Raw genomic sequence first — 13,828 nt, 5'->3', positions numbered from 1 at the left:
TCAAAAGGTCAGTTCCTTTTATTTCCTCGTGATTTCTTTGAACAAGGCATCGCCTGGCTGTGGGATCGGCAGATTTGTTGTTACTTTGAAGGAATTGTTGTTTCGAGGAAGTCTCCTTACTGACTGTATAAATCACATGGGCTTTTTTGAATTTATCACTTTAAGTCTGTGCTTGAATGAGAACTCATTAAGACCAGTTTCTAAGTTTGACTGTTTGTTAGATATTGCCACCTAACTGTTAACTTCCAGTTAAGTTAGTCATTTGTTTACTTTTCTAAGTTTTGAGCAGAGGTTAATAAATCTTGGGATTTGTTTTAAACCCTTTGTCAGTTTCATATTCATTGCGCTGCATTCGTAACAGTAGTCCATAAACTAGAGTGATTGGGTATATTTACCAATATATCCAGGTCTTTGGGTATATTTAAAGTGGAGGTCGGTAGGTTCTTGATTAGTAAGGCCGTCAAAGGTTACGGGGAGAATGGTGGAGCTGAATCGATGGGCCGAATGGCCTAATTCTGCAACTATGTCTTATGGTCTACATCTGTATACTGAGAGCTCGTAGATTCCCACCTTCATGTAATGTTTGCAGTTAAAGAAACCTTTCCAGCAGGGAGATAGATTATGAGCATGTTGTAACACAGTATTAGCATTCTGAGGTAGCCATGCAAGTGACCATCACTGGATTCAGCCACTATGAGCTTGCCTAATGCTGTCACTCTTCTAAACACCATCAAGTACAGGCCCTCTCCTCCTACGCTAACATTTTCATCCCAGGAATCATTCTTGTGAACTTCCAATCCCACCCCATCTTTTCTTATACGAGGGGTCCAAAGCTGCTCACAGTACTCTAATTGTGTTTGACCAATGCCTTATAAAGCCTCAACATTACATCCTTGCCTTTATATTGTAGTCCCTTAGAAGTGAATGCTGACATTGCATTTCCCTTCCTTACCACCAAATCAACCTGCAAGTTAACCTTTAGGGAATCCTGTACAAAGACTATATTCCGACTGTGACTTCTTTGCCCAATCTTTTGATCTGTCCAATTCTTTCTGCAGCCTCTCTGCTTTCTCAGCGCTACTGCCCCTTGACCTACCTTCATATTGTAGGCAAACTTGGCCACAGTACCATCAATTTCATCATCCAAATTATTGACATATAAAATGAAAATACAGCCTTATCTCTGACCAATACAGAACATTACTAGTCACCAGCAACCAACCAGAAAAGGCAACCTTTATTCCAACTCTGTACCTCCTTGAGGTCAGCCAATCTTCTATTCATGCTAGTATCTTTCCTGTAATATAGCCGAGGTCTTCTGAAAATCCACTGACTCTCCTTTGTCTATCCTGCCTGATAATTCCTCAAAAGATTCCAGCAGATTCATCAGGCAAGATTTCCCCTCAAGGAAACCATGCTGACTTTGGCCTATTTTGTCATGTGCTTCCAAGTGCCAAGAAACCTCATCTTTAAAAAAACAGACATATTACCAGCCACTGAGGTCAGGCTAACTGATCTATAACTTCCCGACTTTTGTCTCTCTTCCTTCTTAAAAAGGGGAGCGACACTGTCAATTTTCTATTCTTCTGGAACCATTCCAGAATCTAGTGATTATTGAAAGATCACTACTAATGCCTCCACAATCTCTTCAGCTACGTCTTTCAGAATCCTGGCATGTAGGCCGTCTGGTCCAGGTGACTTACCTATCTTCAAACCTTTCAGTTTCCCACGCCCCTTTTCCTTAGTAATAGCAACTACGCTCACTTCTGTCCCCTAACACTCTTGAATTCCTGGCATACTGCATGTGTCTTCCACAGTGAAAATTGACACAAAGTATTTAAGTTTATCCACCATTTAATTGTCCTCCATGTTCCAGCAGTCAAATATCCACTCTTGTCTATAATTTACTCTTTATATATCTGGAAAAAAAAACTTTTGATATCCTTTTTTATATTATTGGCTAGTTTACCTTCGCATTACATCTTTTCTCTCCTTATTGTTTTTAGTAGCCTTCTGTTGATCTTTAAATGCTTTTCAACCCTCTAGCTCCCCACTAATTTTTCCTACATTGTATGCACTTTCTTTTGCATTTATGCTGCCTAGTCAGCCATCGTTGCCTCATCTTCCCTCAAGAATACTTCTTATTCTTTGGAAAGAATCTATCCTGTGCCTACCGAATTGCTCCCAGAAACCCCATTCATTGTTGTTCTGCTGTTATCCCTGTTAGTGTCCTCCTTCTATCAACCTTGGCCAGCGCTTCTCTCCTGCCACTGTAATTGCTTTTATCCCGTGCTCCATCTTTCTCTCCTAGAAGATTACATCATCATCACCCCTCCGCCACTACAACGTCTCAGCTCCCACCTTGTAACGGTGTGCTTATTCTCCCCTCCCCTCACCTGGTCCATCTATTGGGTGACAGCTCTTGCTCCACACCTTCCCTCCACCGTTATCCCCGTCTATCTTTCAGTCCAGGTAGAAGATTTCGACTGAAACTGTCAACTGTCCATTTCTCTCCAGAGATGCTATTGACCCACTGTGTTCCCGAGTTGCAACCGGGATTCGTTCTCTTGTGTCTCCATGAATTGTAATCAGTTTCTATCTTATGAATTGGGTGTTAAATCAGTTTTCCTCATGGACGGTTTGTGATGGAATAATTTATGAAAAGTTATGTTTTCACCTAAACATTCAAGGCGTGTCTTATATTTATAATCTGATTGTTTCATGATCTTGTAACACGATGTTATGCTATAAATAGAGGAATTCTCCAGAGGCAGAAACACCGATCAATTCCCATTACTCGAACTCTTCCTGCCGCGTACCGACTAGGCAATAGGATCTTTCCCTCCCCGGAACATTGAACTCATTACAGCAGAGAAACAGGCACTCTGGCCCATAACATGATGTCGAACTAAAAAGCTAATAACCCTCACTCAAAAAAAAAACGAGTGAAGACACGTTGAGGTCTGAAATTAAAGCAGCAACAAGAAGACTTGTCCCAGAACGCTGGCGATCAGGGTAAAAGCAGGAAGCCGGGCACAGACATCCGCACCGAGATGGAACGAAACACGCATGCGCGCCTCCCCATCCCCGCCCTCACGGCATATTTTACATACGGAACAAATGCCCATAAACCTTGTATAATAGAGCTAAATTACTCCGCCAAATTACGGTAAAAAAGATGCAATAGTGCTTTAGAATTTCGAAAGATGTAACGGAATTTATTATAATGGAGTAAAATAGTTTTTTAAAAACATGTGGTCACCATAAGCATAAAGTGCTAGGGATAACGAAGCTTTATATAGCACTCATGGAGAGGAGAGAGTCGTGCTCGCTTCGGCAGCACATATACTAAAATTGGAACGATACAGAGAAGATTAGCATGGCCCCTGCGCAAGGATGACACGCAAATTCGTGAAGCGTTCCATATTTTTGCATTTATCAAAACTTAATTTGCTCTGTCATCTATGCCTACAGACATATTTTTGCACCCACACACAGAAAGGTGGGTACCTACGTGCTCAAATATATAAGTGGAATTTGCCCTCAAAACTATTATTCCGAGCAAACTCCAGACCCTGGGAGTTAATACCTCCTTCTGCTACTGGATCCTAAACTTTCTGACCAACAGACCACACTCAGTAGGCAACAGCATCTCTGTCATGATTATTTTAAACATAGTGCTCCATAACGTTTCACCCTCAGACCCCCTAGTCTACTATCTACACACTCCTGACTGTGATATTCCCCCTAACTCCATCTACCTCAGAGCAACACGTACAAACAAGCTGGATGAACTCAGCAGGTCGGGCAGCATCCGTTGAAATGGGCAGTCAACGTTTCGGGCCGAGACCCCTTGTCAGGACTGAAGGGGGAGGAGGCAGGGGCCCTATAAATAAGGTGGGGGGAGGGTGGAAGGTGGCAAGTGAAATACCAATCAGAGGAAAGATCAAGGGGTGGGGGAGGGAAGCAGGGGGATAGGCATGTAAAGGGAAAGCACTATGGTTAATAGAAGAAGGCAGAATCATGAGAGAGGTGATAGGCAGCTAGAAGAGGAGGCAGAGTGAAAGTGGGATGGGCTGCTCCCTCCTCTACACCGGCGAGACCCGACGCAGATTGGGGGACCGCTTTGTCGAGCACCTCTGCCACAACAGACAGGATCTCCCGGTTGCCACCCACTTCAACTCTGCTTCACATTCCCATTCGGACATGTCCATACATGGCCTCGTCTACTGCCATGATGAGGCCAAACTCAGGTTGGAGGAGCAACACCTCATATACCTTATGGGTAGTCTCCAGCCCTTGGTATGAACATCGAATTCTCCAACTTCCGGTAATTCTCTCCCTCTCCCTTCCCCCATCCCACTTTCACTCCGTCTCCTCTTCTCGCTGCCAATCACCTCTCTCATGATACTGCCTTCTTCTACTACCCATAGTGCTTTCCCCTTAGATTCCTTCTTCACCTCTCCTGCCTATCCCCTCCCTGCTTCCCCTCCCCCATCCCTTGATCTTTCCTCTGATTGGTTTTTCACCTAACACATTCCACCCCCCCCACCTTCTTTATAGGGCCCCCTGCCCCCTCTTTCTTCAGTCCTGACGAAGGGTCTCAGCCGAAAACGTTGACTGCCCATTTCAACGGATGCTGGCTGACCTGCTGAGTTCATCCAGCTTGTTTGTACGTGAGAATCTATTGATGTTGTGTACTTGGATTAACTCATAGTTCTGTCTCAATCCTGCTCACTTGACCTGGAACATCTTGCGATCAATTGTCATCCATTTTATTTGCCAAGGGAGTTTTCTGCCATCATCCTGGTACAGTAGTGGTGTACATTTCCTTCAGACCAATGTCAACAGGCAGTGGAGGAGCTGAGCACGGGATCAGCAGTTACAAAACAGCACACCTTCTCTATCATCGTGTGGGATTTCAACCACACTGTTGGTCAGAGTTGACCATGAATGCTGTGTCCATGCTGTCTCGATACAGAAGCCAGGGCAGTACGATATGGAGAGCAAGCTGTTCCCATGTAGCGAGCTCCCCCTCTCCACGCATCCGATGAACCCAAAGGAACATCAGAAACAGATACAGTTTGGTACCAGCAGCGTCACGGGAGTTGCCAGACAGTGTTAAACTCAACGTACTCAACAGCGCTCCCCCCTATAGATGCTGCCTAGCCTGCTGTGTTCTACCAGCATTTTGTGTGTGTTGTTATCATGAATAGCAGTAATGCTTCACTCCCAGATGAGCTCAACGTCTATTATTCACGCTTTGAAAAGGAGAATAAAACTACACCGGTGTGAATCCCTGCAGCATCTGGTGACCCTGTGATCTCTGTCTCAGAGACTGATGCCAGAGCATCTTTCAAGAGGGTGAACCCTTGAAAGACATCAGGCCCTGATGGTGAACCTGGTAGGGCACTGAAAGCCTCTCGACCAACCCACAAGAGTGTTCAAGGACATCTTCAATCTCTCACTGCTGCGTTTGGACGTTCACACTTGCTGCAAAAGGGCGACAATCATATTAGTAGGCAAGAAGAGCAGGGTGAGCTGCCTCAGTGACTATCACCCAGTTGCACTCACATTGACTTGTGATGAATTGCTTTGAGAGGTTGTTCATGGCCAGAATCAACTCCTAAGCAAGCACACAGATCCTCTGCAATTTGTCTATCACCACAATCGGTCTACAGCAGATGCAACCTCACTGCCTCTCCACTCGGCCTCGGATCACCTGGATAATAGCAATACCTACGTCAGGCAGCTGCTTATTGATCACAACTCAGCACTTATACCTTTCGTTCTAATCAGCAGACTCCAAAACCTGGGTTCTTCACTGGGAGACCACAGACAGTGTGGATCTGAAATAACATCTCCTCCTCACTGAGAATGATGTGTGCTCAGCCCACTGCTCTACTCTCGACCCCCATGGCTAGGCACAGCTCAAACACCATCTGTACATTTGCCAGTGACACAACTATCGTTGGCTGAATTTCAGATGGTGAAGAGACAGGGTAAAGGAGCGAGACAGACCAGCTGATTGCATGGCGTCCCAACGACAATCTTGCACTCAACGTCACTAAAACCAAGGAATCTGATTGTGGACTTCCGGAAGAGGGATCAGCTTTGGAAAGGGTAAGCAGTTTCTGATTCCTGGGTGTCAATAGCTCTGAACATCTGCCTTAAAGCCAACATAATGATGGAATTAAAAAAGAAGGCTGTATTTCACAGGAGCGTGAGGAGACTCGCTATGTCACCAAAGGCTTTAGCAATTTCCTACAGATGTGCCGTGGACAGCTACTGCACATGATCGGTAGAAGCTGCAGAAAGTTGTTATTATCAGCTGTTACAATGCACTGCGGCCGCAATAAAAACGAATTTCACGACATGTGCCAGTGATATTAAACCCGATTCTGATTCCGAGAAATTAATTGGATTTACAGCAGAGAACCAGGAAGTAGGTAAGCTAATAACGCTCATTCAAAGAGGAGTGCAGTTTGAATCAAATGCCAGAAATTAAAACAGCAAAGATTTTCCCAGGAACGCTGGCGAGCGAGGAAAACTTTCGCAGGAAACCACGCATGCGTGCCCGACCAACCCGCGCCCTTTCAACCCGTGAGCCCCGCCCCTAATGGTATATATTTGCATACAAGCCACCGCCCCTAATGGTATATATTTGCATACAAGCCATACATCCATAAACATTTTATAAGAACTGGATCTTTCCTACAGTTTCTGGTACAAAGATGAAATAAGTGCAAAGAAATTTGTATGCATAAAGAATTAAGGCAGCGTATGATAGCAGAAAGTAGATAAATAAAATTTCCAAAAAAAACCCCCTACCACCAGTGCAAAAAAGTGGTAAGCTTTATTGACTTATATATAGCACTCATCGATAAGAGTGAATCGTGCTCGCTTCGGCAGCACATATACTAAAATTGGAACAATACAGAGAAGATTAGCATGGCCCCTGCGCAAGGATGACACGCAAATTCGTGAAGCGTTCCATATTTTTGCATTCGCAGAAATATTTCGCACTAATTTTATCTGGGCTTGTGTCATCAATGGGAAGTCGCACGAGTTTTTTGTTTACCCCCTCCTCCTCCCACAACCCGGAGCAGTCCAAAGTTGAGAGTTTATCCCAACAGTCCTATAATGCAATGGACAAATGAAAAAAAAAATTCCAAATGTATAACTGGACTAGTTCTTGGTGAGTGAATTCAGTGATGATCACATATTTGGCTACCCGTGGAGTGTTGGCCCGCAGTGGGTAAACGTTTCTGTGCTGATATTCTACCTGCTTTTAGAGAAGTTTCATTAACTATAGGCAGCACAGAAAAGTGGGTACAAGATGAAATATACAGCATATACTTATTAAACAATTTCATATTCATAACACGTTTTAAACCAGTAACAGTCTTAGTATGCGGGCATTGGCAAATCAACCCCACTTGGGCTTCTTGATCTCGTCACTCGAGATACAGATTCACGCAACTCTGCCACTTTGACCTGGTCCACGCCTTCATTGACCGGGTCCAACACTCGCCTTTATTGGATCTTGCTCCTCCTTACACACATCATCGGGTTTGTGGGGGTGTGGCCAGGGTTAATCGGGGTGCCCCTAGCGTTAGTGGGGGTGAGAGCCCCTTTGGACTTTAGGATTAGGTTTGAGGGTTGGGTTGGGGGAGTTGAGTTTGCGGCGTTTAGTGTGGTGAGATAAGTAGGGTCTGGCGGATAGGGTAGTGTCGTGGCTGAGGGTTTGTGGGGGTGTGGCCAGGGTTAATCCAGGCACTCAACGTCAGTAAGACAAAAGAGTTGATTGTGGATTTAAGGAAGGGTAAGATGAAGGAACACATACCAATCCTCACAGAGGGATCAGAAGTGGAGAGAGTGAGCAGCTTCAAGTTTCTGGATCTCTGAGGATCTAACCTGGTTCTGTCGTGGTTTTTCATGCCGCACAAACGACCAGGAGACGCAGAAAGTTCTTCAAGATGTATTAAACTTTAATTTGCAAGTCCAAGGTGAGACAGACATTGAGCTAGTCGCTGATTGCCCACCGATCCTTGTACATAGCATTTTTATAGCAATCTCCTGGTTTAGTTGTATTAGCATATCCAATCGGTCGACAGTTGCGTATCACAAGTACATCCGCCACTATCGTTTCTTCATTGACTTAATCATGTTCTAATCTACATCTCTTAGCTAGCCTCTCATGAACACCCCATTATCTTCTACATTCTTAAGATTTCATTCTCCTACTAAATTAGATACATACATAACAAGTAGCAAATTCAAAGCTGACCACATAGTTTTGGTTACACAGCAAATAATGCAACTTTTTATACTCCGATAGTTCCAACATATCGATGCAGTTATAAAGAAGGCAAGACAGGGCTATACTTTATTAGCAGTTTGAAGAGATTTGCCATGTCAACAAAAACACTCAAAAACTCGTACACTGTGGAGAGCATTCTGCAGGATGCTTCACTGACTGGTATGGAGGGGCTACGACACAGGACTGAGAGGAGCTGCAGAAGGTTGTAAGTCTAATCAGCTCCATCGTGGGTACCAGCCTACAAAGTAGCCAGGACATCTTCAGGGAGCGGTGTCTCAGAAAGGCAGCGTCCATTACTGACCTCCAGCACCCAGGGCATGCTCCTTTCTCACTGTTACCATCAGGTAAGAGGTACAGAAGCCTGAAGGCACACACCCAGCGATTCAGAAACAGCTTCTTCCCCTCCGCCATCCGATTCCCAAATGGACATTGAACCCTTGGACACTACCTGACTTTTTAAAATATACAGTATTTCTGTTTTTGCACGTTGTTAAAATGTATTCAATATACGTAATTGATTTACTTGTCTATTTATTATTTTTATTTTATTTATTTTTCTCTGCTAGATTATGTATTGTAGCTGCTAAGTTAACAAATTTCACGTCATATGCCGGTGATAATAAACCTGATTCTGATTCTGATAGAATTTATTAAGTTTGGCACGTCTTTACAGGTGATTGAAATACCTGAAAAGTTTGCGCTTTGCAATATTCGAAAACGCATGCGTTTTTCAGCCATGCATCCGTGAACAGCTGCATGTCTTGTATTCATCATCACATTTCTTTCATGACCATACAACGTGATGCTGTGCTACAAACTTACCAATTCTCAAGATCAGAAACTCCAGGACATTCCTACTGCCCAAGTCCATCACCTCTCCCGACAATGCACAGACCCTTTCCCACCCTTGTCCGACATACAACCATTGCAGACAAAACCAACAACTGTGCTTTGCCGATGGATAGTCCGGAGCTAAATCTGCAGCTCATTCAAAAACGAGCGAAGACGCGTCGCTGCTTGAAATTAAACCAGCAAAAGACTTTTCGAGAAGAGCAAACACAAAAGTTAAGAGCAACGCCGCACCGCCCGCGTGGACCGGGAGAAAACCACGCATGCGCGTCTCCTCATCCGACGCCGCTTCAGCCCGTGAGGCGGTCCCTCAAAGCACATCTTTACATACAGGGCAAACACTCGGAAACTTTTAGCTCAATTAATACTGTAATAAAGATGTAATGCAGGCAAAGTCAACTAGACTGATTAATGGAAAATATTATTACAAAAACGTAGATAAAAGAACATGTCGATTAAAGGAACACCACCATGACTATAATGTGAGAATGACCAGTGTGCTATTTATTACAATCTGCGGGCAGAGTGGGTCGTGCTCGCTTCGGCAGCACATATACTAAAATTGGAACGATACAGAGAAGATTAGCATGGCCCCTGCGCAAGGATGACACGCAAATTCGTGAAGCGTTCCATATTTTTGCATTCGCAGAAATATTTCGCACTAATTTTATCTGGGCTTGTGTCATCAATGGGAAGTCGCACGAGTTTTTTGTTTACCCCCTCCTCTTCCCACAACCCGGAGCAGTCCAAAGTTGAGAGTTTATCCCAACAGTCCTATAATGCAATGGACAAATGAAAAAAAAAATTCCAAATGTATAACTGGACTAGTTTTTGGTGAGTGAATTCTGTGATGATCACATATTTGGCTACTCGTGGAGTGTTGGCCCGCAGTGGGTAAACGTTTCTGTGCTGATATTCTACCTGCTTTTGGAGAAGTTTCTTTAACTATAGGCAGCACAGAAAAGTGGGTACAAGATGAAATATACAGCATATACTTATTAAACAATTTCATATTCATAACACGTTTTAAACCAGTAACAGTCTTAGTATGCGGGCATTGGCAAATCAACCCCACTTGGGCTTCTTGATCTCGTCACTCGAGATACAGATTCACGCAACTCTGCCACTTTGACCTGGTCCACGCCTTCATTGACCGGGTCCAACACTCGCCTTTATTGGATCTTGCTCCTCCTTACACACATCATCGGGTTTGTGGGGGTGTGGCCAGGGTTAATCGGGGTGCGCCTAGCGTTAGTGGGGGTGAGAGCCCCTTTGGACTTTAGGATTAGGTTTGAGGGTTGGGTTGGGGGAGTTGAGTTTGCGGCGTTTAGTGTGGTGAGATAAGTAGGGTCTGGCGGATAGGGTAGTGTCGTGGCTGAGGGTTTGTGGGGGTGTGGCCAGGGTTAATCCAGGCACTCAACGTCAGTAAGACAAAAGAGTTGATTGTGGATTTAAGGAAGGGTGAGATGAAGGAACACATACCAATCCTCACAGAGGGATCAGAAGTGGAGAGAGTGAGCAGCTTCAAGTTTCTGGATCTCCGAGGATCTAACCTGGTCCCAACATATCGATGCAGTTATAAAGAAGGCAAGACAGGGCTATACTGTATTAGCAGTTTGAAGAGATTTGCCATGTCAATAAAAACACTCAAAAACTCGTACACTGTGGAGAGCATTCTGCAGGTTGCATCACTGTCTGGAATAGAGAGGTGCTACTGCACAGGACCGAGAGAAGCTGCAGAAGGTTGTAAATCTAATCAGCTCCATCTTGGGTACCAGCCTACAAAGTAGCCAGGACATCTTCAGGGAGCGGTGTCTCAGAAAGGCATTGTCCATTATTAAGGACCTCCAGCACCCAGGGCATGCCCTTTTCTCACTGTTACCATCAGGTAAGAGGTACAGAAGCCTGAAGGCACACACTCAGCGATTCGGAAACAGCTTCTTCCCCTCCGCCATCCGATTCCCAAATGGACATTGAACCCTTGGACACTACCTGACTTTTTAAAATATACAGTATTTCTGTTTTTGCACGTTGTTAAAATGTATTTAATATACGTAATTGATTTACTTGTCTATTTATTATTTTTATTTTATTTATTTTTCTCTGCTAGATTATGTATTGTAGCTGCAAAGTTAACAAATTTTACGTCATATGCCGGTGATAATAAACCTGATTCGGATTCTGATAGAATTTATTAAGTTTGGCACGTCTTTACAGGTGATTGAAATACCTGAAAAGTTTGCGCTTTACAATATTCGAAAACGTATGCGTTTTTCAGCCATGCATCCGTGAACAGCTGCATGTCTTGTATTCATCATCACATTTCTTTCAGGACCATACAACGTGATGCTGTGCTACAAACTTACCAATTCTCAAGATCAGAAACTCCAGGACATTCCTACTGCCCAAGTCCATCACCTCTCCCGACAATGCACAGACCCTTTCCGACATACAACCATTGCAGACAAAACCAACAACTGTGGTTTTAAGAGAGAACATGAGGAAATCTGCAAATTCTAGAAATTCAAACAACAACACACACAAAATACTGGTGGAACACAGCAGGCCAGGCAGCATCTATAGGGAGAAGCGCTGTCGACGTTTCGGGCCGAGACCCTTCGTCAGGACTAACTGAAAGGAAAGATAGCTAAGAGATTTGAAAGTAGTGGGGGGAGGGGGAAATGCGAAATGATAGGAGAAGACTGGAGGGAGTGGGATGAAGCTAAGAGCTGGAAAGGTGATTGGCGAAAGTGATACAGAGCTGGAGAAGGGAAAGGATCATGGGATGGGAGGCCTCAGGAGAAAGAAAAGTGGGGGGGAGCACCAGAGGGAGATGGAGAGCAGGCAAACAACTAAATATGTCAGGGATGGGGTAAGAAGGAAAGGAGGGGCATTAACGGAAGTTAGAGGTCAATGTTCATGCCATCAGGTTGAAGGCTACCCAGCCGGTATATAAGGTGTTGTTCCTCCAACCTGAGTTTGGATTCATTTTGATAGTAGAGGAGGCCATGGATAGACATATCAGAATGGGAATCGGATGTGGAATTAAAATGTGTGGCCACTGGGAGATCCTGCTTTTTCTGGCGGACCGAGCGTAGGTGTTCAGCGAAACGGTCTCCCAGTCTGTGTCGGGTCTCACCAATATATAAAAGGCCACACCGAGAGCATCGGACACAGTATACCACACCAGCCGACTCACAGGTGAAGTGTCGCCTCACCTGGAAGGACTGTCTGGGGCCCTGAATGGTGGTGAGGGAGGAAGTGTAAGGGCAGGTGTAGCACTTGTTCCGTTTACAAGGATTAGTGCCAGGAGGGAGATCGGTGGGAAGGGATGGGGGGGGGGGGGACGAGTGGACAAGGGAGTCGCGTAGGGAGCGATCCCTGTGGAAAGCAGAAAGGGGGGAAGGGAAAGATGTGCTTGGTAGTGGGATCCCGTTGGATGTGGCGTAAGTTACGGAGAATTATACGTTGGACCTGGAGGCTGGTGGGGTGGTAGGTAAGGACAAGGGGAACCCTATCCCGAGTGGGGTGAGGGCAGATGTGCGGGAAATGGGAAAGATGCGTTTGAGTCCGATAGATAGTCCGGAGCTAAATCTGCAGCTCATTCAAAAACGAGCGAAGACGCGTCGCTGCTTGAAATTAAACCAGCAAAAGACTTTTCGAGAAGAGCAAACACAAAAGTTAAGAGCAACGCCGCACCGCCCGCGTGGACCGGGAGAAAACCACGCATGCGCGTCTCCTCATCCGACGCCGCTTCAGCCCGTGAGGCGGTCCCTCAAAGCACATCTTTACATACAGGGCAAACACTCGGAAACTTTTAGCTCAATTAATACTGTAATAAAGATGTAATGCAGACAAAGTCAACTAGACTGATTAATGGAAAATATTATTACAAAAACGTAGATAAAAGAACATGTCGATTAAAGGAACACCACCATGACTATAATGTGAGAATGACCAGTGTGCTATTTATTACAATCTGCGGGCAGAGTGGGTCGTGCTCGCTTCGGCAGCACATATACTAAAATTGGAACGATACAGAGAAGATTAGCATGGCCCCTGCGCAAGGATGACACGCAAATTCGTGAAGCGTTCCATATTTTGCATTTACATGAACTTTCTTCTTCAGACCGACAGACAGACATACTTTATTGATCCCGAGGGAAATTGGGTTTCGTTACAGCCGCACCAACCAAGAATAGTGAAGAAATATAGCAATATAAAACAATAAATCATTAAATAATAATAAGTTAATATTGCCAAGTTGAAATAAGCCCAGGACCAGCCTATTGGCTCAGGGTGTTTGACACTCTGAGGGAGGAGTTGTAAAGTTTGATGGCCACAGGTAGGAATGACTTCCTATGACGCTCAGTGTTACATCTCAGTGGAATGAGTCTCTGGCTGAATGTACTCCTGTGCCTAACCATTACATTATGGAGTGGATGGGAGTTATTGTCCAAGATAGCATGCAACTTGGACAGCATCCTCTTTTCAGACACCACCGTCAGAGAGTCCAGTTCCACCCCCACAACATCACTGGCCTTATGAATGAGTTTGTTGATTCTGTTGGTGTCTGCTACCCTCAGCCTGCTGCCCCAGCACACAACAGCAAACATGATAGCACTGGCCACCACAGCCTCGTAGAACATCCTCAGC

At 44.8% G+C, this 13,828-nt stretch overlaps 4 non-coding genes across 4 annotated transcripts; all 4 read left to right on the top strand.

Annotated features, from left to right (window-relative positions):
• Positions 1 to 3,324: 3,324 nt before the first annotated feature.
• LOC132404321 (U6 spliceosomal RNA) lies at positions 3,325 to 3,431 on the top strand. Its single transcript, XR_009515492.1, has one exon. It is a non-coding gene; the product is annotated as a U6 spliceosomal RNA (small nuclear RNA).
• A 3,465-nt stretch (positions 3,432 to 6,896) lies between these two features.
• LOC132404322 (U6 spliceosomal RNA) lies at positions 6,897 to 7,003 on the top strand. Its single transcript, XR_009515493.1, has one exon. It is a non-coding gene; the product is annotated as a U6 spliceosomal RNA (small nuclear RNA).
• Positions 7,004 to 9,704: 2,701 nt separating this feature from the next.
• On the top strand, positions 9,705 to 9,811 carry LOC132404320 (U6 spliceosomal RNA). The gene has a single exon (XR_009515491.1). It is a non-coding gene; the product is annotated as a U6 spliceosomal RNA (small nuclear RNA).
• Positions 9,812 to 13,169: 3,358 nt separating this feature from the next.
• LOC132404325 (U6 spliceosomal RNA) lies at positions 13,170 to 13,276 on the top strand. Its single transcript, XR_009515495.1, has one exon. It is a non-coding gene; the product is annotated as a U6 spliceosomal RNA (small nuclear RNA).
• Positions 13,277 to 13,828: the final 552 nt, after the last annotated feature.

The sequence above is a fragment of the Hypanus sabinus genome, chromosome 13 (assembly GCF_030144855.1).
Source record: "Hypanus sabinus isolate sHypSab1 chromosome 13, sHypSab1.hap1, whole genome shotgun sequence".
Classification (NCBI taxonomy): Eukaryota; Metazoa; Chordata; class Chondrichthyes; order Myliobatiformes; family Dasyatidae; genus Hypanus; species Hypanus sabinus.
Note: the sequence above shows the minus strand (reverse complement) of the source record. Positions and strands in the feature narration are given on the sequence as shown.